Source organism: Lepidothrix coronata, unplaced genomic scaffold (genome assembly GCF_001604755.1).
Source record: "Lepidothrix coronata isolate B3197 unplaced genomic scaffold, Lepidothrix_coronata-1.0 Scaffold79, whole genome shotgun sequence".
Classification (NCBI taxonomy): domain Eukaryota; kingdom Metazoa; phylum Chordata; class Aves; order Passeriformes; family Pipridae; genus Lepidothrix; species Lepidothrix coronata.
This window is the reverse complement of record NW_016690259.1, coordinates 3,056,374-3,083,247: the sequence shown is the minus strand read 5'-3', so window position 1 is coordinate 3,083,247 and position 26,874 is coordinate 3,056,374. Positions and strand designations below refer to the sequence as shown.

At 41.8% G+C, this 26,874-nt stretch overlaps 1 protein-coding gene across 5 annotated transcripts in view; it reads left to right on the top strand.

Moving 5' to 3' along the window:
• SMAD1 (SMAD family member 1) overlaps positions 1–26,874 on the top strand; it is an 84,118-nt gene that overhangs the window by 29,748 nt on the left and 27,496 nt on the right. Inside the window, exon 4 of one of the 5 annotated variants that reach the window (XM_017820171.1) lies at positions 4,772–4,876. The gene's annotated coding sequence lies outside the window, so the exon portion shown is untranslated. The other 4 variants (XM_017820175.1, XM_017820173.1, XM_017820170.1 and 1 more) reach the window with 4 other exon arrangements.

Genomic DNA, 26,874 nt, shown 5'->3' with positions numbered 1-26,874 from the left:
CAAAGTTCAGTTGCTTCCACACCTTAAGCAAAGAGCAAAGGAAAGCTCTGGAGAATACAGGTAAGAAAAAAAAGAGGGAATGCAGGCATACCCAGTGCCCAGATATAGGCTTCTTTTAAGCCAGCTGAGCATAATTCTGCCTTTTGAAGAGTCAATTAATAATTTTTGGTGGGATCCTTGCAATTCTTTGGCCTCTCTTGGTTCATGAAAAGCAGAAGGGCAATGGTTTTTTTTTCTTTCTACCACATAATGCAGTGTCCCACAGCTGCTTTTTCTAATATGCAGTGAAGACATCAGCTCCCTGAATTTCCCAGTCCTTTTACAGTTTCTCCTTGTCTCCTGTTATTCACCAGTGAACCCTGCTCCTGTGGTTAGTGCAGTTCTCCTAAAACCATGTTTGCAGTTATGCTCAAAATGAAAGTAGTTTTCCTTGGTTAAAAAGAAGCTTGCTTAGTCTATCACAGTTTCATAACCACCTTAAACTGGCTGAAGCCAACACCACAATCAAAAAGATAAGTTTTGCCCTTTCTCCTACCTCAGTCCTGCCCCTACACAAGATCAGCACAAGGATTTGGACAGCCACACAATGAGCCAGATCAGGAAAACGATCCAAATTAAAAATGAGCTTGGCCCCTGCAACATTTGCTTTCCCCAGCCATCTGAGTTCCTAGGTCTGTTCAGCTCGCAGCTGCACCAACAACTGTGCCAGCACAAAGGGGGTGGGTGACATGGGATTAGGGATGAGCAGCCGTCCTGGAGGAGGGAGGGTGGGACTCTTTTACTACTGACTTATCCAGCCAAGAATGATACTGAACTCAGGCAATGTGACTTGGACTTGCACCAGTTTTGAAAAATTCAAAAGGGGTTTCTAATTTACTCAAGATAAGCACCATTTATATGGGAAATAAAAATAAGACACGGAGCCTTTTCTTTAATGTTTTTATTCCTTATATAAAATGGACTGAGTATTTTGTCACAAAATAGCAACAAAACTAGGAAGTAAAGGACTGCATTTAGATGTATTCTGTGTCATTTTGTTAGTCTTCCAGTGATGTAATACAGTTGTCTTCCCTTTGGGTATAAAGAGGGAGATAGAACCCTGTATCCAGATAATTACCATGGTTTGCCCAGCTGTCACCCATTGCCACAATCCAAGGCTCAGTCCTGCTCCAAGGCTCATGAATGGGAGCGGAGCTGTGTGCCCATGGCAGTCCCAAGTGCCACACAGCAAGCTGTGGCACACAGCCACTCACACAGCCCAGGCATTAGTGCACTGCTTGTACAGCCAGTGCAACTGAGTAACCAAGTAATAACACCTCAGGACTGCCAAACCACCTTCGATTTCTTTTCTCATACAGTTATTAGCTTTAATTTTGTCTCTGCCACCTGTCTGAATAAATTTTAATATATCATTCTCTGGTGGTTTTTGCAACAAGATGTAACTGGGACAAGGACTGTAAGAACTTGAAAACAGTAATTAAAATGGGAGATAAGATTAATCTTAGCGGTGTCTTCCAAGAAACCAGTAGCAGAGCTAGGTTATTCCAGTTATGTAAATATTGTTAAGCTGAATGACTGAAGAGAAATTTAATTTTAAAAGAACCAATAATGTTTGATTACACCGAGTCCATTATCTCTTTCTGAGGCTATAGACAGGAGAAAGTGAAACTACCTTTCAAAGCTTCTACGTGGATGCAGGCAAGATCCGAAGGGAGAATTTCTAGAAAGTACAACACTGGGGCAGTACAGTGGGCTGGAATACTGTGCTTCATGGCAGCACATAATTAGCTGTCAGAAGAGAGTGCAACCTCCCTTCTTTACCAGAAATGTAATGTTGCTGGAGCAAAGTCCTTACAGCAGAGCCTACTAAGAAAACAACCAATAAAGAAGATAAGGGAGTGCCCTGCTTAATACTTTATTTCAGCCCAAACCTTTCGGATTCATAACTTTTAATGAGGTTGTTGGCAGCTTTGGCTGGGTACATTAATCTTGATAAAGTAATGAATTTTGGTGTGATTCTCAACATCTCAAGGGCGGAGAAGATGAACGACTACTCAGTCTGATCAAAGACCATTCTAGTATCTGCAGATAGATTTACAGCAGAAGCCTTATTTAACATAGCAGAGGGAAATACACATAATAACCTTGTAAAATTATCTGTTCCACATTTATTCTATATGAATTCCACTTAATCATGGTGGGCCACTTTAGGAAGAACTTCTATGAGTGAAATGGGTTCTTTGCTCTTTTGCATATGACAGTGAGTCAGAAAACTAAGATATTTGACCCTACAGAGACAAACTCGTGAAGGGTTCACTAGAAAATGGCCAAACATGCCACAGCAGGAGTATAGAGAGCCCTCATGTCACAGTTTCTGTCATCAAGGCCTTTCACAGCTTAGTTCCTTTTCTTTTTTTTTGCGTAACCTACACAGCGCCAGCTTAAAGCTTCTCTTCTTTCCATGAGAGAAAAATGAATCTTGGCACTCAAGGACACAGACAGATCAATTTCTCCCATAAAGCATCTTACTTTGGTTTCTGCTGAGGGATGCAGAAGTCACTTTTGTGAGGACAGCACCAGAACAGTTTTCCCAAGCACCAGCCTCCTTACACAGCTCAAGGCACCATTGCCCTGATGGTTCTGCATCCCCACTAAAGTGCTGGTGATGGGCCTCTGTGCTCAGCCCCACTCAGGCAGCCCTGGGCAGGGCCTTGGGGCTGCTGAGGCTGCTGCACTTCTGCTGCTGGGGAGCAGGGAGTGGGAAGGGACAGGAGGGCCACCTGCCCCTCTTTAGTGGGGACAGCATTTTGCTGACTAGCTCTGCTGCTGCTGTCATTTTGCTGCCCCATTCCATCTACCTCTGGAGGCCACAGTTCAGTCAGCCCATGCCACTGTACCACTTCAGCTGTGGTGCAGGACTGAGGTATTTAAACCAGCTCAAACCCAAGTGTCTTTCTCGACAGCGGAAGTCAGCTCTGAACTCTGCTACTGTGGCTAGACAGGTCCTTGTATCCACATGGGTTTGGAAAACCATATGCAGTGCTGCACAGTTATGATGACCTCCTAAAAATGCTCCTTACCTTCTCCCACGTGCTGTCTTCTGCCTGAGGCATCTTTCCCAAACAGATTTGTGTAGTTGCTAAACAGTCTGCATATCCTATTTTAATAATGCTGAGGTGGGAGGCTTGTTTAGTACCTCACCTATTCAAAGATGAAGCAGACAAGTCATGAAGGATAGAAGTTGATAAATTTTACCAGCCAGCCCAGGAAAGAAGTAAATAATGAAATCCAGTATCCTTAGAAAGCTCTTGTTGACAGGACTGCCTCTTTTGTCTGAAAATATTGTTGGTATTTTCTCACACTAGGGCAACACTGTAACAGCTAAAAAGAAAATTAGTCCAGTGATTTTAATGTAAATAATAAGTTGTGTGTGTAATACAATTTAATTAACCATGGAGCTCTAATTCCTGGCAGAAACCTGGTGTGCATAAAGGTGTACATAAAGTTACTGACTTTGGAGCTAAACTGTCTCCAGAAGGCACTCTCCATCCCTGGAACCTCCTGAATAAGCCAGATGAAAACTAGCTGAGTTAACACAAGAAACACCAAATCATAATCTACATACAAACTTGGATTTTAGAGGAAGATTGAAAGTTAATAGTAGTATTAGCAGTATTAGAATTTCTAAAATACTTGTTACTTAATACAATGGTATAAAATACAGAGTAATGAACGTCTTTTAGCACTCTGCCTTCTGATAATCTGAGACACAGATTTTAAAGGTGATTGGGCAGGTGCTTGGTGAGATGTTAAAGAGCATCTATGAGATTAAAGTTTCCTTTGAGAATCTTATTAGACATTTATCTGCGTAAGTGCCCCAACTCCATTAAAATTTAGGTTCACAGGCCTTATGACTGATAGTATCATCAGATTGTACATCTAATCTGATGAAAAGTCAGGCTGTTTATAGACAAAATGGTTCTTCTCTTTCTTCATTGCCCCAGCCTCACGGCCTGTTTTCCTTGCACCAGTCTGAATGTAGCTGAAGAGTAAAAGTAGAAAAAAAAAACCAATTTCTCTGTTACCTCATGAGATATCACAACTATTCAGCCCAAGGCAGAGGAGGAAGACTGTTGTAGGAGTAACATCAAGGTTGATACCCAAGTGCACATGCCTCTCTGCTCTCCCTTTTTTTCAGTTTTCTCATATTACTCAGAAAAGCTAGGAAGATGCTAATGATACAGTGTACATTAAAAGTAGCCAATGGAGTTAGAAGTGGTGAATGTACAAGCCACTGATACTACTCACCTACAGAGTGATGAGTTTGGACAGTTAGCTGTGAGTTGGACATCCTAAAGCGTGTGGCAGACTGGAAGTTTTGACTCAGCTGTGTACCAAACCAGCCCGGCCAGGGAAGCCCCAGGGCAGATCTGACCATGGCACACTGTTTCTGCTTGTCCTCTGATCTTCTCACACCACTGATCTGTCTGAAGCCAGTTCTAACCAGCTCTCTCCAGAACAACCACTCTGGTTATTAAACATCAGTGAAAGGCTATACTAGGCTGTTTTATAGCCCTTTTTAGGTAAAGGAGCATATTAATGTGATCCTCCCCAAGCCTCAGCATAACTAGAAAATAATTTAATTCTCTCATGCCAAAGCGAACCAACCAGTCAACCCTAACAACAACAAAAGCAGTAAAAACGTGGTTCTAACAAGACACCTGACAAACTGCAGTGCTTCCCTAATTATCTTCTTGTCATATCTGTTTAGTGTGAATCATGAATTGAGTGGACACTCGAGCAACCAGGATCCAGTGGATGGAGCTTGTGCCCACCAAGTCAAAGCAGAGCAGAGCAGAGCAGACCTCGGGTACAGGTAAGGCCTTTTCCATGTATTTCTCTATGTGACACTGGATCACCGAGACTGCCAAGATCTTGGGGCAGATACTACTGCTGCGTCCACCACTCTTCATCCAGGACACTCAGCCCTGGATTAAGCACTGCCACAGTTCAAAAACCAATAGCAGTCTCAGGTTTCTTCTGTACCTTGCTTGCAAATATCTTCACTACACTGCCAAAATTTGAAGACCTTTTAGTTTGTCTTGAGATAAACTTTTACCAGTTATGTCTGCAGCCCAGTGCTGCACTGGATCTGTGTATGACTGCACATAAAAAGAAAAACTCACTTGCTAACTGTAATTGCATACAGCGCAAGCACAAAATACAAGTTAAATATCATTACCAAAGTTCACCCATCTTGAATCATTTAAGATTCAAAACTTAAACAGTAAAATATTAATTTTATTCCAGGCTTTCCCATCAATACTATAGCATCATTCTGTATGGGAGTTCCTCACTACCCTTGTATTGTACCATAATACCTAAGAACATAGTACAATTCACTTGCTTGCAATTTATGTAGTATGTAGGTGTCAAAGAAATGGATGAATTTTAGATTACGAAGTTAGAAAGAAACACTGATACCCCCACAGGCATAAAACTTGGTATTTTTTACTGCTGCTGTCATGCTCCTTCTGTGACTTTGTGCAAGTCATTCCAGTTCTGTGTCTTCAGACTCACAATGCACCTGGGTAGGCAAGTCCAGGACCACTGTTCATCTGGTAAAACTCTCAGGGCCTTAAGTCCTCTGGGCCTCAGTGTTGCTGGTTTTTAAAATGATGTTAAAAGCATACCTAGAACTGGCTTAAGTATAGAAATGTAACTATGCCAGTATAGGCGTATCATAATATTTTGCCACGTACAGAAACATCTTGCACTTGTTGCTTCATACCTCCTTCCAGGAATGATGACTGGGTAAAAGCCAAAGTATTTGTTAAATAATGAGTTTCAGTTCAATCTTACTTGTGCAACACTTATCTGACTACTGTACAGATTCCTGTAAACACGGCAGGCAGGAGAGACTCGCCGATCCTCATGTGCACTGCAAACTTTCAGCCAGGTCCACTCGGGAGCACACACTCACAGATTCAAACAAGAGTTCAAGTTCATTTCAGAGGGACAGCGGCGTGAGGCTTCATTATCGTGAATCTGGTTGCACAAGAAGCCTCACGCACCGCAACAGGTTTACTCGCATGAATGAGGCGTAAGTGCAGCATTGGTACCTACGGGCAGAAGGATGTCCACGTGTAAAATACATGGGGATAGAGACTGCTCCCTCACTGGGGGAGGTATTACAGCAATTACTTCAGTGTTAAGAATAGACCAAGTGAGGACTGAATCACCTGCGGCAAGAGGCAGGACATAATCCAGTTCGATCAGGAACTGACTTTAACTGAGAGTCTGACAACATCTGCCGCTGCCGGAGCTCCCCAGCCGCGCTCCAGCCGTACAGCAGCGCCTTTTAAACCCCTGAGGAGGTGCCCGAGGGCGCTCGGACATCGGGACGGTCTGGGAGTCAGCGGAGCCCAGCGGAGCCCAGCAGCCCGAGCTCCCGGCCGGAGCCGCTCGGCGGCGGCGGGCGCAGCGCTCCCAGCGGGACCCGGCGGCGCGGCGGCGGGGGCGGGAATTTGGGGAGGATCCCTGGCCGGGCCGGTGCGTGTGTGTGTGTGTGTGTGTGGTGTGTGTCTGTGTCTGTATGTGTGTGTGTGTGCGTGTGCCGGTGAGCGGCGCGGGGCGGCTCAGGCCGCCTGACGCCAGCCGGGCCACATCCATCCCGCTCCCGCTCCCGGCGCGGAGCCGCCCGTCACCGCCCGCCAGCCGGTAACAACTTCGCGTCCCCCCCGCGCCTCTCCCCGCTCGCTGCCCGCCGTGCCCGCGCATCCTCCTCCTCCTCCTCCCCCTGCTTCTGCTCCCTCCCTCCCTCCCTCCCCCGGGTGGTCCCCGGCCCGGGGGCAGGACCGCGGCGCGGGAGCGGCTCCTCGGCAGCGCTGCCCTCCGCTCTCCTCCCTGCCCGGCATGATGGCGTCCCTGCGGCGGCCCGGGGGGCACCGCTCCCGGCTCCAACTTCGGCGGTAGGTGCCACGCCGGGCCCGCCGGGAGGCACAGCGTCTCCCCGCCGGGAAGCCGCCGTTCTCGTCCTCCTCCTCCCCGTTCCCGTTCCCGGCCCCATTGTGCGCCCCCGGGGACGCGGCGGAGCCCCGGCCGGCCGGGGCAGGGGCCGCCTTTGTGTGTGCGGGAACAGCCCTTCGCCTCCCGCCTCGGCCCAGCCGCGTCCCTCTCCCTTTAATTTATCTTTTTTCTTTTTTTTTGTTTTTCTCCCCCTCCCCCCGTCCTTTCTTTCCGCAGCCCCTTCCCCTCCTTTCCTTCCCCCCCCCCTTCCCTTCTTTCTTCTTTAATGACAAATCTGTGCTTAGAGGTCAAGGAAAGTTCACTTAATTTTTTTTTTCTTCTCACTGTTAAAGGGTTTGGATGCTTGAGATTTTCCCCCTCCTCAGTATAGTTTCTTCATATGCTTGTACAGCCAAATAATCTTATCCTGAATATAGATCTTTAGAGCTTATTAAGATTTACTGGCGTGGAAATATTTAGTCATGCGTTCGAAAGGATCTGGGCCAGATACTATTTTTTTTTTTATATAAACCGAAGTCAGAGGGAGTTCTGCCCGAAGCAGGGTTGCTGTGATTGCTCTTTTGTTAGTAGAATAATCTGAAGAAGATATGTGGTACGACCTTACAGTTTGATTTTACAGTATCTGAATAATTAGAGCTTATTCTGAAAATCAGTTATTATTTTGGTGTATTTTAGGATAAAATGATGCTCACTGCATGTCGAAAAGGGTAACAGTTTTATTTGGGGAAGTATTATAAACAGAGGTTTATAAAAGCAGTATTGTTGGATCCAGATGGAGAGGACTAAAAGTAGATGTGTATTTCAGATACAAGCAAATGGAAAAGATCATTGACTGAAATATGTCAGTGTTTAATGGATGTCAGTGCTTAAAGATACAGTGTCTTGAAACTAATATGCTTGAAAGAGCTGTCATAGCTGATAGTTTGAATCTCTTTTGCACACAGAGGAGAAGTCAAAGAAAACTTGTTTTATTTTTTCACCTCCAATAGTTACATGTGTTTTTAGGCAGCACTCAAGAATAAGAGTAAAAACTGAAGCTACCCAGCCCACAGAGAACACTTTTCTTTGCAGGCGTGTGTCTGTAATTCTGTCAGTCTTCATGTGGCTGACTGTGTGCACCTTGTCCTGTCAAACAATAGGAGCAAATCATGTGAGAGAACCTAAGATTGACTTAATTTTTTCTTTTACTTGTCAGTAATTACTCTGCTGAATTATGGGACATGAGTTTGTTAGTTGCAGCTGATTAATACTCATTTAATTTTCCCATTGAACCAGAGAGCAGTGCTATGAAGCTTTTTAGAGGTTCTCATTGGATTTTACTGTAAGTTTTGAGTGCTTGTTTCATTACTGTGACTGGAAAAGCATCAGTGTGAAAATGAAGGATATCTGGCCCTTTTTGAAGTACTTGCTGTGGTCTTAGGGATGAAATCTTGCAATTTACTTCAGACTGTAAGTAGGTGGTAGAAATTTCCCTTGATTTGGGTGATCCAGAGGCCTTCCACAGCTACCAGAAAGGATCAGTTCAAGGCATGATCAGGTTACCCCAAGGGTAGGGATTTGTCCTTGCGTCTGTTTTGACCCCATTACCATTGGATATGTAATCAAATACATTTTTTCCTACTCTGTCCTGTTCAGCTTGCTTTTTTGTGTACCCTTGAAGATGTGATGATCCAATACATTTGAGAAAAGTGACTGAATAAACAGATGGAGATCTTTCTGTTTTGGTATAATATTAACTATCAATCAAATATTTGAAAGCTGATGAGTTTAGTGTTTGTTTTTCCTCTGTAGTTTGAACACAGAGTAAAGAGTTGGACGTGAAGAAAAGCAATACAAAGGTTAATTAAAGTGCTACTTGTGTTTCTGAGTACTGAGAAATTAATCAGATTAAACTATGAGTTTCTTTGCTTGGTAGAAAGATTTTAAAAATGAAGAGGTTATGACTTTTAATTTTTTTTTTTAAATTGAAGCATGAATGCACTGGATATTACATATAGCCAGTGTTCTATGAAGCCCAAGTTGTGTGTGTAAAATAAAAGCTCATTTGAGTAGTCTTACAGGCCTAATGGAGGCATCATCTCAGCTTTATAAATAATGTAAGTTGTGTATAATGTGGAGTCCCCAGAGATTGCAGAGAAAGCATCATTACCAGCCTTTTCAACCTGCTGGAGATCTTAAATTGATTTACAGCACTGAACTGGTGCAAAATGATACATCAGGATGACACAGGGTCAACCTGTAAAAGTCTATGATGTGAGCCTGTTAGTTCAGTCATCGTAATTAAACCATATTATGAGGGCAGTGAAGCAAGTGTCTGTGACATGTCCCATTGTGCTTCAGATACGGGTGGTTTAAGAATCAAATAAAGACAGCACCGTGTTTTTTATTTAAGTTATGCAAAGAGTAGTTGAAATTAAAGCTTGTGGGAAAATGCTGAACCAATTTAGGTTGACTCTTAACCTCTTCCTTGCAGTCATTAGGAACTGAAATAGATGAAGGCATGTGCAGCTTCGAGATGTGTGCGTGGGGAAGTGGTTGTGAGTGAATCTCTGAATTTTATATATCCTTTCTCAAGCCTCAGAATCAGCTAGACTTTACCTGCAGCTGTGCTGTCAGATATCCACGGGACAAACAGCCAAACAAGCCAATTGTTTGGGCTTTTCTTTTTTCCCCTAGTATTTTTATCCTACTGAAGTTTGTAATTTACTGTTGAAATGTTCCTGCAGATTTGAGTTCTTGTATAAGACAGAGCATTTTAGTCCTATCTTGAACTATATGACCAAACTTATTTTAGAACAGACACTGTAATTTTGTATATGGCTTGGCATAGCTCATTCTGCTTTTCTTTAGTGAAGGCAACTGTGGCTTCAGATTTGTGTTTCTCTCTAAGTGCCTTAGAAAGTAGCATGCCACAGGTAGTAAAATGTTTATTAAATATTAAGCATCTTAGGTCTTGCTGTTTCTACTGGTAAAATCACTGTCAAGTTTTGTGGGAAAAATCCTGAAAAAACTCCTTTTTCCCTCTCCTTTCTGCTAGTCAGTGTGCTCTGAAATCTTGGGGGTTTGAGGGTTTTGCATTTGTTAGTAGTTAAACCAACTCCTTATACCTGAATTGGTTTGAACTCTGCACTCAATCTCCTGAGCTTCTTCCAGCCAAGAAAGAAACATATCTTATTTTTAGTCACAAACATAAGTTAAAAAAAGAAAAATCGAGGCATACAAGAGAAGCAGAGAAAATAGATGGTCACTAGTGGTAAGAGATCCATTAATCTCCAGGTTCAGTTGCATCTCAACGGCATGTGCTTTAGCTGAGGTGCTTTCTGAGTGGCAGGTAAGAGCATTAAAGCTCGCTTTTGAGTGCAGTGTCTTACAAAATGTGGATGTGGAGCTGTCTTCTGCTCTGTCAGTGCAGATGAAGAAACCACCTTGTTGAAGAGAGAGCCATAAAATCTGTGAAAATGAAAGTCAGATTGCACAAATTGCTTTATGGTTAATGAAGTGATTCTGCTGACCTGTAGGGGTATTTTGTTTTTTCTTTCTTTTTTTTTTTTTTTTTTTTTTTTTTTAATTTCTGATTTAGATTTTCATGACAAACTCACCCAGTTGTGCTTTCAGAGTGGGGAAGGGTCTGTTCTGCCCTTAAAGACTTAACTGATTTCCCAGTAGTAACAGCAGACTAGTATTCTTCACTGGCCTTTCTTCTGTGTACAGCAAAAAAATTGAACTCATACCAGTCAATAATTAAAAGATGATATGCAGTTCCTAGAAATTTATCTTTGAAATTAACTGAATGGAAAATTCGAGTTTAAAACATAAATCCCAAGTTGGCAAGTGAGGCTTGAAATGCTGGTGACCTAAAGGCTCATCTACACAGCTATTCTTGCAATTCTCGAGCTGTTATGCTCACGCCATGATGGTATAACTGTAGAACAGCATAGAGAATTTGTCTATCAGAACAGAGGTTTTTGCTTGGGATGGGAAAGAGGTTATTTTAAATTTATGCGTTTTAATTTATAGAGTTGTGTCCCTGCAGGCTGGTGTGTAACTCTTTCTGTTAAAATGTTTCTCTTTTTCAGGATTCAAAATAACCGGAGATAATGTTAGATTGTACCTTTTGTGAAGGGCATTGCAGAGGGTGGACTCAGAGGTGAGGAGGAGGATGCTCTTGGCTGGCTAATGGCTGCCACAAAGATCCCTATCCTGCTCCTCAGACAAATGTTCATTTGCATTACAGAAGCTTTTTGGTTGGCTGTGTATTTGAGTGGGGGACTCTTTTGTTTTTTAAAGGTATAGAGAAGGCAAGCATTTAATAAAATAGGCTAATTTCAAGGAATAAAAATGTTTTCTAGAGTGAACCCAGATTGTACAGGATCTCTCCCTGCATCCATTTGATGCCTGCATGTGTTGGCATTGAAAGTTCCTCCTAATTCAGTAGGAACAAAGGTTGAACACACTACTCCTAATTAGCCCCTTTGAAGTCAACTGTTTGATGCAGGTAGTGCTGAACTCGGCTGAGCTGTGGAGATGGGTCCATTTTCGTTATTTCTTTTATTTTGGGGAAGAAGGGAGGATGTGGATTGGGTACTTTGGCATTAGGATTACTCTGATGGAAGGGTTGTGGGGCTGTGTGACCACAGTGCCAGCCCTGACAGCTGTCCTGTGTGTGTGGCACAGAAGCTGGACTGAGCTGGCATTGGATGAGAAAGGGTTTTCTGCAAGTAGGGTTTTTTTTGCTAAGTTGTACTCTCCTGGTGACTGCTGTCTTGGGAGACTCTGTAGAAGCTGAGTTTAGATCAAGAGTTGAAGCTTTTTTTCCCCCCTCTAGACCTGACCAGTAGAGCTATTCTGGACGCTTGCACAATTCAGTCATTCTGTTGTAGCTCTGTAATGATTTTGGACTATGTGTCACTTTTATTTTCATATAGATTATCCACTTGGGAGAGTGATACTAGAACAGATGTCACCAGCCTTCCTCATTTAGTTCTTCCCCCACCCTTTCCCTAGCATGCACAGGCAAAGTCTAGAGTACAAGGAGGAAAACAAATTATTTTTAAACATGCCTTTATATAAGTCATTATATTTAGGCACTGTTCAAAGCAGTATCATCCAAAACCAACTATTATGTTGACTTGGCTTGTAAGCAAATCATTAATGTGGTTCACCAGTGATTTCTGAAGCATTATTTCATATTTTTGTACTTAAAAAGGGAACACTCTTCCCAACATGGCAGCAGATGAGCCCGTCTGAGTAAGTCGGTACGGACAGTCTGAATTATAGCACTTAGTGGTATTCAGAAGTATATAACTTGCAAGTTTTTGTCATTAAAATCATTAAAATGCCAATCCAGATCAAAGTGATATATGGACTATCAATCCAATATCGAGGAACATGGAAATAAGATATCCATTAAAAATTTTTACGATGCTGAAGTGACTGTAGACAGAATCATGAGAGTTTTTGCCGTCTCCTCGTGTCTGTCCCCAGCATGGGTGTCATAATCACGTCTGCCCTCCAGATTTGACTGACGGACCTTCTTTCAGTACTTGGAACTACTGTTTGAGGGGAAGCTGAAAATATGTCCTCTCGATACAGATTTCATCCCTGAGTAGAACTTGGATTTCAGGATTTACGGCATTACAGAGTTTCTTCTACAGAGGTTGCAAGACTGATGTACGTGTTTAATGTGTAAGTAAATGAAAGCAAAAAAAGCATATGTGCACACAGGGCTAATACTTGACACTTCTGTAGCAGGTTGAAAAGTTTTCCATGAGTTCAGAGAATCCTGTAAGTTCAGATTGCTTGGGGCACGTAGTGACCATAGTTGATGATATTTTTACTTTTCTTCTCCGCTTTGTTCAATATTTGCTAATTGGTATCTCATTCCTCTGTGTTTACATGAAAGATTGGTTTACTGAGGGTATTTTTTTTGTAAATAAGTTCAGACTTCTGATTTCAAGCATTTTAAGGCATTGAAAATAATAGCAGCATTCTGTCTGTTGAAACCAGGGTATAAGATTCTTTAAGATATCCTAAAGTATGTAGGATTATTCAGAGTGGATAGGTATGCTATATGTGCACATGTGAATACCTAAAATAATAGCCACTGTTGAAAGTTAAATTATTTGCATCAGACAAAGGAGAACTTGTATGTAGTTAAGAAGAACCTGTAAATTTGTCAAGGTTTGTGTATGTAATAACTGTTTATATATAAATACATAAATGCTGTTTAAATGCTTAAAAGCATAAAATCAGTTTTGGTTAAAGATGAGGTACGTAACTGGAGAATCACGTTGCAACAAATTGTGGCTTCCACTGAAATGTGTTCCTAAGGATGACAGGAGGAGGAAACATCTGCTGTTCGGTCAGATGCTGTTAATGAGCTGCATATTTGACTTTATTCTGCCAATATATTACACCTTTGTATCTGTTAGGTTGCATTTGAATGTTGATGAGGGAGAACTTAATCAAGTGCCCTTGTTGTCTTACATGTATCTTACTAGTAATTCAACTGACCTGTTGAGGAACAAAGTATGTGGCTTGTAACTCGCTGTATTTTCTGAGGCAGGGAAGAGAGGGCTCTCAGAAATTTTCTCAAGACAAATGTGGTAGTGTGTGTAAGAGAAAGGGTGGAAAGTGGTATAGAACTGACATCTCCTGCTCTTTTGGTTGATGATTAAATTCTCTGTGGTGTCCCTGTAATTTATAAAGCTGAGGAATAGCAAAAAACGTACAGATTGGGGTTTTTTATTCTTTGTTGTTTTTTAACTCCTTGCCCTTTTCTTTCTAGCCCTCCCAAGATGTTGCAAAACAAACTCTGCCAGTGTTTTGGTAGGACAAAAAGGTTGGCAGAACACTCTTGCTCACTATTGGCCAGTTGGGTTTTTTTCAAGGATTTCTGAGCTGTCTTACATGAAACAAGAAAGTTACTTTCAAGTTAGGCTGCCAGCACCTGCTTATGAGTGTAGATGCTGCTCACAGGTCCTGAAAAGTTACTAATGGCTTATCAATAAAACATAGTCCTATTGGACGAAGGGTCTTTCTCTTGATATCCAAATGCTCTGTTGTGAAATTTGACGTATTTTTACCACTCTTACGGTTTCCTGGCTGAAATATACTTCCAGGAAGGCAGGTTTGGTTTTATTTTAACCTAGGAAGGGCTTTATTTAGGTTAGTATAATTACACGTTGTCTGATTAATTTTTTTTTTCTGTTGACCTTACTCCCTGTATGATAAAATAATCCATCTGGCCTTTGCAGATAGGCTGGGAGGCAAACAGTACGTGAACATGACAGGGGTTAGTCATGGTTGCTGAAGGTATCTGGTGCTATAGTGATGAGCATGGTATGGGAACCTCTGCAGATCAGAATCTTTCAGTAGCTCCCAAGCAGTGAAAAAGGGGGTGGAAAAGTGGCTTCTTACCAGAGCTGTTTGTGAAGCAAGGTGACAGTGATGAGGACTTGCATTTTAGTGTAACGGAACTGTACATGAAGCTGGACTTCAAGGGTACAGGCATGAAGGAAGGACAAGTGATGCAACTCAGAAGGCTTCTGGATTCTTTGAAGTGGTCAAAATCAGGGGAAAAAGCAAGTTTTCTTATGCCTCTGCCTATACACAGCAAATAGAGCTCATTCCCTACCCCAGTAGCGCTTGATGTGATTTTGTAGTTGTGCTGAGGCAAGCAGAGTTCTATCCAGTTTTCTTGAACTGGTTGCTTTTCTGATGTGAACCACATTCTTGTTTCCAAACCATTAGCAGGTGGTTCTTTAGAGAACTTCACAGAATCAGGGTATGGTTCAGATTGGAAGGGACCCCTGCAGGTCATTTGGTCCAGCCCTCAGCTCAGTCATGGCCACGTAGGTTGCCCAGGACCGTATCCGGGTGACTCCTCTATTTTTCCAGTTATATGACAACCGCGCTGTTGTTTTGTCACAAAAGGGAAGAAAGCAGGTTTGAAATTTATCTAAACCTCAGAGGCCTGACCACATGATGGCTTCAGGGATTGTTATATGTGTAATGCTTTTACACTGGTTTAATTTCAAATGTGTGGTCTTTCAGGAATCTCAAACACGTTTAAAGCATGTGCTTCCCTGCACAGGGAAGGAAGAGGGAGGTGAGGGAGACAGACCCAACTTGAGTGGCTCTACTAAGGTCTTATCATGAATCTCCAACGTTCAGGACCGGAATTTCATCTTTCTTCACACAATCTTTCCTCTTGTCAGACACTTCTGCCTTTTTATCACCGAGGAGAGAGATAGAGAGATATAGAGAGGTAGATAAAAAAGACAATGGTTATGTCTTTGTCCTAATTGTTCTGCTAACTACCTGGTGAATGCAGTGACTAACTACAGTGATTTGAAAAATGTGAAGTTTGACCTGGCTGAACGCTTGGAAAACCTGGCTTACATATAGGTTAACATCTCGACTATTAGTTTCCCGTTTTGCACTTTTGCCCTTGCTGGCTTTACAGTCTGGCATATTTAATAACAGGCCCTTTATTATCCATGCTAGCTAGTGTCAGTGTTAAGTGCTTTCACTTGGATGTAGTGGCCAAAGGAAAAGTCTTTGTCTTTATTAGCTTAAAAACTTAAGATAATGTAATTACAGTTTCTGTAATGTGTCGTATTTTATTTCATCTGGGAAATATTTTAAAAATTATTTCAGCTTAAAACTCTGCAGTGTGTGGTATTTTTGGATAAATGGATATGAAATCACTCTTCTTTTTTCCAAAGTCTGCTGTCTAGTTACTAGAGCAGAAGGCAGTGGCGGCAGAGGGGGGGTTGGAGTGCTTGCTGGAGTGTTTGGTTATTCAGAACTGGCCAGATCAGAGCTCCTTGCTTCAGGAATGAGACCAGGTTTTGCAGATCAGCTGAAGTGCTCGTGTCTGAGTGTGAGCTAATCTTTGATCTGGATATCATCTAAAATTCAGGGGTGGCAGCTCCACAAGATAGAGAGAATTCTTAACAGTTGGGTTTCTCTCAACCCCAGCCATGATTTCTTCGTGTTTGCTGGCTGGCTGACTTCAGCGCTCATCCTGCTCTGAGCTAATCCTGCAGAACGTTTTTTTGGTTGATGTTGTTTTTGCCAGGTTAGGAAGGGGAATTGACTGACAAATAGAGGGGAAATTATGTTGAAGTACTGAGGCTGGCACATGGGACTAAAGGGAAACCTTTTGTCTTTGGGTGGGAGCAAGCTTGTGAGGCTGCTCATCTGCTTGTGGGCCAAGGTAGCCAGTTATAAAAGAGTGATGCAGAACTCCCAGATGAAGACTTCCTTAATACTCTTGCCAAGGAAAGGTCTAATTTACAGGTTTTTTTCCCAGATACTTACGTTGGTGATTAGCATGGTGAGGTTAGACTGCCAAGAGTTACGTCAGTCACAAAGCCCCAGTGTAGTTATATTGGCAGCAAAACGACAGTGATTAATGATACAGTGTATTTTATGGGGGGTGAGGGAGGATGGATGGGCAGCAACACTTAAACAAGCTTTTCTAGTCAAGTGCTGTTTTGCTGGTATAAGCTGCAAGCTGTGTTAGAAATGTTTTTCCAGTTTAATGCAACCATATGAGTGGAGCACATCTAGTGCACCGTGTGAGACAGGACAAATGTTCTTCCTCATGAGGAAAAGAGTGTCCTCCAAGTTTAACTTCTTAGTAGTAGAAAGTTTATTTTGCTCTTTAGAGGATGAAATAACTTGAAACAACTGGCAGACCATGTACTGTTAGCAGCATTATCAAGAAACCAGAGAAAAGGTAAATATTAAACCCATTAAAAACTGTTCCGTAAAAGCAGACTGGGGTTTACCAGAAATCACTGCCAGTGAAGACAACTAGGGCACCTGAAGCTGATACATGCCGTGAGCCAATGCACTGCTTACAACTTTCCTGGGTTCAGCACCACCGCATAAATCTCTTTCAAATTTTTGGCTTTCAATCCACTTTTCTCAAAGGAAACTTAGAAAGCATTTGTTTTGACAGCATATGGTAAACGTGTTGTAAAGCCTTTCTTGTTTCTTTCATCTTTCTATTTCTCAACTTCAAGGAATTAGACTATCTACATATTTAAAGTACAAACTTTAGGTATTTCCCTAGTGGTAGTGCTGGAGCAAGGTACTCAGTGAATTCCCTTGTAGCCCTCCTCTCCGCTGAGGAACTATCCAGAATCTGGGAGGCCAACTGCAATTTTTGAAAAATTTTTTTCCTCTGGCTTGGCTACAGGCTTCTTTGAAATTTTTTGTTCTGTAAAGAAAACATCACCATAACTGGCATAAATACTCCAAGGCTATTTAGTACAGTTTACTGAACGACTGTTCCCTTTGCCCTTGTCCCCACTAAGTTTATCAACTATGACTCTTGTTCATGGTCAGACTCGATGCATCTCCTGTGGTTTGTGAACCGGGAGTGGCTGAGAACTTGGAGTTCTGGTACCAGGCTGCTTTGGCTGAAATCTCATATATCTGATTTTTTTTCCATCACACCTTTGCCTATCTTCTTGCTTCCCCTGATTTGGGACACAAGGGCTCTCAATCTTCCAGGCCAGCCAGCAGTCAAGGTTATTTGAGCCTAAAGGCTTGTTATCTCGGCAGCTGGGGACTACTGGTTTCATCCCCAGAATTAAAGGCATGTACTTTTATGACTTAAAGACAAGGAGTCTGAAATCTTGGTGTGTTCTTTCTGTACACTGGCTTTTAGCCTAAAAGTAAGTAGTCTCGGAAAGCTGCAAGTCCTGGAAGTTCACCCTTGCAGTCTCACTTTGTGACTTTGGAGTTTGGAGTCCTTCTGTCCGTCCTCTGTAGTAGGACAGCTATGACTGTTCAGTAGCATGCACCAGTGGAAAATTTGGGAAGCATTATAGCTGTTTTAGCTATCCTGCTGCTGACCTTGCAGAGCATGGTTTCTTTGGGAAATGCTGTATTTCGGTGTCTCAGCTGCAGGGTTGCAATGCTGCAACTTTGCCAAACCTGAATTTTGAAACTTCAAACTGCTCTTGGAAAATTAGGGTGCAGTGAGTAATAAGTTACCTTATTTCCATATGCAGAATCACAAAGGCTCTGTTAATAAAAAAAAAAATTGTAGATAAGGAAAGGGTACTGAGTAATTCTTTATGTGGCTTGATTCCTCTTCCAGAAATCATAAAAACCTTGGAGATAACCAGGGGATCAGACAGATAGATTACAGCCTTTTTCTTGTGTTGTAAAACTTCCGTATTCCCAGTAAGCAATGTAGGAGGATATCTCCCACTTCCTTTCAAGCTATGCTGTTCCCAACTGCTGTATTAACTATCAGTTTCTATCTGTGGATTGAAGCCTTTGTACAAAATGCTCCAAAGCCTTGATCTCTGGCATATGAGAAAACAGTTTGACGTGAGATTCTGCAGATGTTCTGGCACAGGGCTGTGACAGCTGCTTTTGCCTCATCCCACAGTTTTTTGGATCTCTCTGGCTCCTCACGGATGAGTGCACCCTTGTTTTGCCCTTTCAGAAGGGGAAAAGTGTGTCTGTGACTTCTGGGCCTATGCTTGGCCCATTCCCTGTGGGCAGTGGTTAGGAGACATGTTTCCTTGGCTGTGGTGAGAGCGGCAGCACTGGCACATGCTCCAGTCTCAACCACAGTGCCTTTGCCCTCTGTTCACTCATTGCAGTGGTCATGGGCTCTTGCTCAGGGCCGAGTGACTTGGTGGCGTGGTGGTGTTGCTTGGGCTAACAGCATGTGGTTTTACAGAAAGGTCTTGGTGCCATCCTGCCAGCAAACACTTTGTGCTGGCGGCCACCTCTGGCTTTTTTTGTCTAATACTTGCCTCTTAATCAGTACCTTTCAAGAGTTTTGTTATGTGAGGAAGTGGTGTGACCGAAGGGAAAGGGAGCCGCGTCTCCTGAGCAGCGGCTCAGCGCTTTCCATGACAATATTCTTTCTGCAGATAAGGTTTTACAGGCTTAGGTATGGCAGGACAGAGCTGCACTGACAGCAAATTCAGCTGCAGTCAGTAGACTTCTTTGGATCAAAATGCTCCGAGAACGGAGCTGTTAGACTTCACTGGTGAACTGATTGTCATCTGGAAGGTTGTTGGCTTCCAACCACAATAATATGTGATGCTTGTTTTCTTCCAAGTGTGCCTGCTAGTCCGGAGGAAAGCTAGTGATCCTTAATGCCTGGTCTTCAGTTGAACCAAGAGTTGTTCCTTTGGGCCCGCAGAGTAATTGGATGAAAACATTTGTAAAAGTGAGACCCCGTCTTTGTAATTGTGCATCAATAGCTTTATTCTCCACAAGTATAGGTTTGAATATTGGTGAAATTGTACCCCATCCTGGGATTATATTGGGGTGTAGTTGAAGGCCATTCAAGTTCTTAGTGTAGGCAAGCTCAGACTTGTACCTCACGTGCTGGTAGAGGCCTTGATCAACCTCTCCTCTGTGTTTGCTGCTGTATTTTAAACATGAAAACAACGTTTCCTTGACCTGATCTCATGAGGATCCCTATAAATTTCTATTTGCCTGTAAATCGCAATCTTTCAAGAGTTTAACTGTCCTGTGTGTAAGCATCTGTAAACAGGGGGCATCTGTAAACACTGTGATCTTGTCTCCCTACATTTGTGAGTTTGAGTGTCTTGATAAGTACCAAGATACTGCCAGGAAGTATCTGCTGTGATGTGGTCCTGCAGCTGCTGCTCAGTGTCCTGAGGACCTGGAGCACACTGGAATTGGTGTTATCTGAAGTCCAGTCCCAGTTTTCAGAAGGACACTAATGGCATGCTGTAGCTAAATAATGTTTCATTGGACAGTGAAAATCTGGCAAATATTGGTGTTTGTTTCTGCATTGTATAAACTTGGCTTGGAAAGCTGTGTCATCTTTAAACACTTTCTCTGTCCAGAATCGTAGTTGTGAATTGCAGGACACTTCCCAAAATCTAGGATTTTAAAGACATTTTAAAGACATGAACACGATTCAGTGTTTTAAAGGTCATGTAAAGGCAAAAAACAGCTCCTTAGTTTTTTGCAAATAAGACAAAGACCAGGAAAGATAGAGGAATCCTTTAAAAAAAGTAAAGCATGAATCTCATAAAATGCATTGAAATGTCTTCAATATTGGCAAACTGAGGAGGTAGTCTTATTTCAGGTGTATAAGTCATGGATGGGGGACTAATCTGTGAAAAGATTTATTTAATTTAGTGACATTCCCTTTTTGGTTTAATTTTCATCAGTTTGTTCTGCTTTGCTGAGGCTCAACCCAGAAGTTCTTTCATTAATAAACAAGTAATTTTTCTTCTCACTTTTTGTCATCTCTTTCTTTCGTGGAAGATTCCACTTTAAAGCTGGGGATCTTGGGCTGTCATTTAACATCTTTACTTAATCTCTGATAAATGAGGTCTGGGTCACAGTCTTTAGAAGTGGTTTAATGCAGCTGATGTAACTGTATTGGTAAAATGAATCATTTGGAGGTGCAGTGACTTGCCTTAGCTTAGCACAAGTGGAGTGCATTTGATGGGGTTCCCACAAAAAACACCCTGTTGTAGCACTGCTCTGGCTGGGGCTGACAAACTCCTTTCTAAATTCATGCAGTCTGTGCTAGACTGTGTCGTTCTCCGAAGACAAAACACATCTTGCATTTTATGAGCTTTTACTCAAAAATTTTGATGCCTGAGTGGTGATGGGCATTTTTCTTATTTTTGTTTTAAAGGTTTTCCTTTGTGCTGCAGATGTACGTTATAACTACTTTTAAAAAACAAAAATCCCTGACAGTGACATGTCAGTAAATTTTCCCCATCTCACCTGTGAAGGAAGTTCCTCCCGCCCTGTGCTGATGAATTGGAGGGAAATGCTTTTTTCAGCTGATAAAAAGAAATAAAATTCCGTGCCCTTCCCAAAGGAGGAATTCAACAATTGGACAAGTGGCGTGGGACCATGTGTTGGTTTGTAAAAGGATATAGTTTGTAAAGATGTTTCCTTTGATGCCTGTGATGAATATGGATGTGTTTCCGTTGGAGAGGGTTTTGATTAAATTATGCAATTAGAGCTGACCAGACAGATCTAAATATAGGAAGAGGTTTCAGTTATCCTGCCTTTGTGTGTATTAACACACCCACACAGATGTGTGTTTGTTATTGTTGTAAACAACACCTGTTTTCTAAAGACAGTTCAAAAAGTCAGGAAAGGGAATGGTCTTTGTGGAAAAAGGGAGTTCCACAGGAGTTTTATGATGAAAGGGGGGGAAAAAATCTGTTTCCCCCAGCTTTTTGACCTTTTATAAAAGGACTTCCAACTTAATTTTAATAGTTGGACTAGTCCTGTCATCCTTGTGGATATCCCATGTTCACAAAGCTATAGCCAGTGCTCTGGACTGGTCTTATAGGTTCTTCTGCATTTTTCAGGATTTGGTCTGTGTCATCTAATGATGCTGACTGAGCTCCTTGGCTGCTCCCGCACTCCAGAGTGCTCCTAGTTCCTGGTGGGACAACATGTGGATAGAGCAAAAGTGAAATCGAGAAACCTACCCCAAAGATGCACAATGAAATACCCACTGTGATGACTCGTAATCCATTCTGTCTCTTGACAGCTTGCTTGTTTGGATATGTTTTTCTTTTGAATGTTTTGTCATAATTTGAGGATTTCTTTAAGAGGCCTTCAGCTTGGAGAGAGTGAAAAATTAAGAATCTCCTCCTTCATAGCATTTAGGGGAAAAAAACACATCATGAAAACTATTCTGGTAAGTTTTGTGGTTCACAGCATTGTATTCATCTTATAGGTTATTTTAGTGAAGTTCATAGTTTTGCAATCCCATCTGTGCCAGAGTTTTGACTGAATCATCAAGTTACAGTTCCTTCCTGACTTCAGTTAAAATACTAAGCTGCGGTTTTAGAGATAATCTTTGAAAGCGCATCCGATTCAGTCCAACTGCCTTCCGACACCAGAAGGGATTTGTGCACACCTGGGTCTATGTTTTGATCTATCCTTCTTCCACTGGTGTGCACCAGGCTTGTCCAGCTTCCAGTATCTTGGCAAACTTGGTTTTAGTTTTTTTGTGTAGTCTTGGCAAGTCAAATAAGGACGATGAGGAGACCAGCAGGCTTTTTTAAAGGAAGAGCTGGTGGTTGGTGATTTTGTGGAATCTCAGGTGCATCGGAATGCAGGAATGAGTGAAACTCAGCAGTGCCAGAGAAATTTAGCATTTCTCATCCCTGGTGAAAAAGGAAGGATTTGAGGAGCTGGTGATCACTTAAGAGGCTTGTTGGTGTTGGTTCTTGTAAACAAGGTGGAGCTGTATTTTAATGAAGGTGTAGATAAAACTCATGCAAGATGTGGTGTTCAAATTTGCTCTCAGGAGTATGGTTTTCGATATGTCAAAACAGTTGCAAAGGCATTGGGAAGAAATGTTCCTAACCAGGAAAAGGGCAAATTTAATTGTTGATGCATGTGTGTCAAAATTGGGAAAGCCACTTTGCCGTGTGCTTTTCTCACAATTATATATTTCCTCAGAAAGTTTTTATGCCATTTTAATTGTGTTGTAACGCAGGATTTGGTTTCTAATGTGTACGGAAAACGGGTATTTTTTCTGGAGAAGCAACAGTGAAGTTACCCTAAAGTCTTTCAGATCTGATAACTTCAAGTCCAGAAAACCTGCAAGAATTTGCAATTGTTTTACTCTTGTAATGGTGATAATTGAGACTTCAAGGGCAGGGATCAGAGCCTTGTCTGCCGGGAGCTGAGTGGGGAGGCGAGAGGAAGAAACTCTGTGGTTCAGTGTCAAAACTGGCCGAACACTGTGTTCTTGGTTTGAACTGTGGTGAGCACTGGGAAGGAGCTGGCAGATACTGATGGTATGAGGTTATTCCTTCATGCTCTGGACTAAAAAAGCAGTAGGGGTTTTGTTTTTTTGGGTCACTGTTGCCCTCCTCCCCTCCATTGGTAAACTCTACATTGCCCCTGCAGTTTCATTTTGAGCGAGCGGTGCATCTGCTTTTTGTTTCACACTCAGAACTCATGGATTTGATTTGACTTACCCAATAAGTCAGAACTTGTTCAAGTCCTTCTTCTTAAAGCAAATGTCACAGCCCCATTGAGAACAGATTATTTCTTACGAGAAACTGCTGGGCTGCTGTTGCAGTCACTGCAGTCCCTGCTCTTTGTGTGACACTCTTACCCTCCCACCACCCCCTGAACTAAAAAAGGGTGCGGGTAGGTATCTGACAGGATTTTCTCTGTGGGCTGTACAATGATATGTGGGAGGTTTTCTTGGAAGGGCAATCCCTCAGCCAAATAGCATGAGTGGTGGCCCAAGAGGAGGCTGGACAGACTGGGTGTTTTGGGCTGTCTCTCGGGATCCAAGACACAGGTTACTTGGCAGAACAGGCGGGAGGTATCCTCCCTGCTCTTGCTGGGCCCAAGTAAGGGAGTCTAATGCAGTGTCAGGAAAAAAGCTGCCTACTCTGTTAGGTATAATGAAGTATTTTCAACACCCAGCATGCTCCTCTTTCCTCAAATAATATGTTATATATCAGAAATTAACACAGGATTGCATATTTTTTCTGGAATTCTTTCTACCATGCCGAGAAGGCATATAAAAGAGTTAATTTTTTTTTCTTTTTCTGCTTGTGCTTTTCAGAACTACAAGGAAAGCCAATTCAGGTTCTGTATAAACTCTCTAATGAGCTCTACAGCACTCTGAAATGAAACTTGTTTTCTTTTTACATGTGTATTGTAATGTCACTGAGGTTTCTACCAGGTTTCAGTGCATTTTTCCAAGCTGAGCAAGATCTGGTCTCCTGCCATAAGGAGGTGCAAAGAAAGGACTTGTTGATTAAAAACAGGGTAATTCAGCAGAAGACTTTGGACTTCTTGTTTTACAAGTCACATTACTTGAAGAAAGAAATCGAAACTTTTTGCTGCTTGCTCCAAGAATAGGGAGCTAGAGGAAGTTAATGCACAATATGTTGTTACACATTCTAGCATTACAACTGCTTAGACTGCATGCTTTTCAGTAATACATGGAAATAGTTCTTGCAGGAATTAAGTGATAGCTCCCTGGCTTCTCTGCCAAAATCTGCTGTTTTTTTCTTTTTTTTTTCCCCCTAAAGTTCTGAATATTGTACTGAATACATGAGTTGCTGAAAATATGTGTCTTTCAGAGCAGGTAAATTACTAAATATTTTTAAAGAAGCAGATTAAAATCCCTCTGCTTTTTATTTCTTTATATTGTTACTAAGTAATGGACACTGGGAGGAGGTATGTTGACTAAAATAAGATAAATTGAATTTTTAAAATGTAGTCATAGACTAGATGTTTTCTCTATTAACAGTTATGTAGATTCTCTTCACTGTGGTTCCTGCCCCTTTTTATGTCTAACTGTATTAAGCATATATTAAAAATATTTAATAGGACCCTTTTTGGCTGCATCACTGAGCCTGTAATACAAATAATGAAATTAGTAGAAGAGTTAGAGCCACTTGTTTGCCTGAAACTTGGGCTAGAAGTTGTTTTGCTCCTCCTCCACCCCTCTGGGAGAGGATCATCTAATTGTCCTAACCTTTTCTCCACCCACTAAAAACAGTCATTTATGCAAAGTGGGACAGTTTCCTATGGGATCTTCTGTGGGAATTCAAAAACAGTCTCATTGAATATTTTACTGTCTGCTTAATGTTGATGACCGAGTTTTGAGGGCTAGAAAAATAGAACTTCACTCTTAAGCATTTTGACTAAATGTGTTTGTTTAAGTATAAAGCAGGCTAAACGTGTATATATATATATGTATATATGTGTATATATATATATATGTGTATGTATGTATATGTGTATATATATATATATATATATATATATATAAAATGTTCACTTATTTTTAATAGGCTTCTCTTAAGCTTTGTGCAGGTTTGTAAGTTAGTCCAAAGATGATACAAATCTTTAAACACTGCACAGCAGTGAAGGAAGACAAATAAAGCAGCATTGGGATTTAAAAGAAATTTGTTGATTCCAACTCATCCATCAGCGGACAGAACACATAATAAAGAGCGCATGGGTTTTGATGTGTAAAGTGTGACTGATAAGTGGGTAACAACTCAATTTCCTCTAAACTGATTCCAGGCTGCCTTTTGGAGAGCGTCCTGTCATTTGGCTTAAGTTTCTGTTTTGTCCCTACCTTGTGAATAAACATACCCTTCAAGGGCCGGTGGTCACTCAGCGATTGGAAATGCTAACTCCCACTTTCCCAGAACGTGCACGTGTATTTGGGGAAGAAGGACGCAGACTGTGTCATCTGCTGACTCGTGGTTTAATCTTTATTTTGCACTTCCAGCTGATAAGACCACTTTGTGCAGAAGTAATACAGGAAATGATGCAGTGCAGAAACCAAGCGTGGCAGAAAGGGAAACGGAATGTACTGGCAAGGGCTCAGCCCTGCGGACGGGCTCTCTGCTTCTTGGAAACGAAAATCTCCACATACATTGCTTTCTCTATTTTTTTTTCTTCTTTTTTAGCTTACTACCGGTATTGGAGCTTAGTGTGACTAGTGTACAACAGCCTGTGAGTTTTCTCCCCCTTTCCTTATCTCGTGCCTCGTTCAGGGCTTGGAGCGTGCTCAGGCTTTGTTGGGGCAGGCGGGACTTCAGCAGGAGTCTCTGGGCTGGAGGCTGGTGGCCGGCTGGGTCCTGCTGAGCTGTGTTGCTTCCAAGCATACCCTGCGAGCTAATGCTGCTCCTCGTGTTCCCAGCAGTTGTTGCCACAGAGGTGGCAGCTGTTGAGATAATACCTTTGATGGTGATGGTGAAGTGTGTTTTGGAGAGCCTGATCGTGGGAGTGGGACGTGTGTGTGTTGCAGGATTTGACCCAAAGACTTTGGAAAATCTTTGGTCTGACTTCTTGGGGCTGCATCTAAATGTCGTCTTAGTCTTTGCAGAGCTCGTGTTAGGCTTGTATTTTCAGGCACTGATATAAACATACAGTCTTAATAGATGGCACTTTTCCTTTTTCGCAGCAGGTAGCTTGGTGAAAATGGGTCAGACCTAGTTAGAACCACATCTGCAAACATTATCAACGTTGAAATAAGTTTGGGTCGAAATTTAAATGTCATACTTTCTTCTTTACTAGACCTTTAACTCAAGCCTTTTGAATCTTTCTTTAAGATTTTCATTTGGATGGAGGTGAAGTAGAAAGCTTTACTTGGTGATATACTACAGGAACTTGTAACTTTTGTGTGTGGAACTTGTATCTTTTGTTTGAAAAATAGTGAAAAATTATATTTAGAATATTGATTAAGATACAGAGTATATATGAGTTGAGAATAACTCAGTTACTTACATATTTAAAGGACATGCACTGAAGTTCTGGTAATTCAGTTCTTAGATTAGCACAGCCCTTTAATAGAGTACTTTACAGTGCGTGTAAGGATAAAGTATACCTGGAGTACAGTCAATGACAGTAATGGAGTTTCAGCTTATTTAACAGTATGGCTCATGCTCAGGTAACAAAACAAATCCTTAAATTTGCTGCAGGCTCACGCAAATCTTCCATTGCATTGACATTGTTATTTCAAGTACAATTCTTAGCATAAAAAATGGGAAGTACCAGTATGAAGTGCAGGTAGACATGGTCTGTGTCTCAGTCCATAATCATTATTCACATAAATGTAGTTTATGTATTGAGCCCAATAAAACTGAATCTCTGCAATTAGGTAACCTTTTTAATGACAAATTAATTCGAACCAAGTAGATGGTTTTCAGCTTAAAGTGCTTCAAATATAGTGGTATACTATGAAACCATTACAATGCATGACAGTCAAGAGAGTAAGTGTGCCATAGCATTTGCAATTTTAAGTTCTGCAATAATTTCTTAGTATAACTATGAAATCCTGTCTGAGGTGGGTGT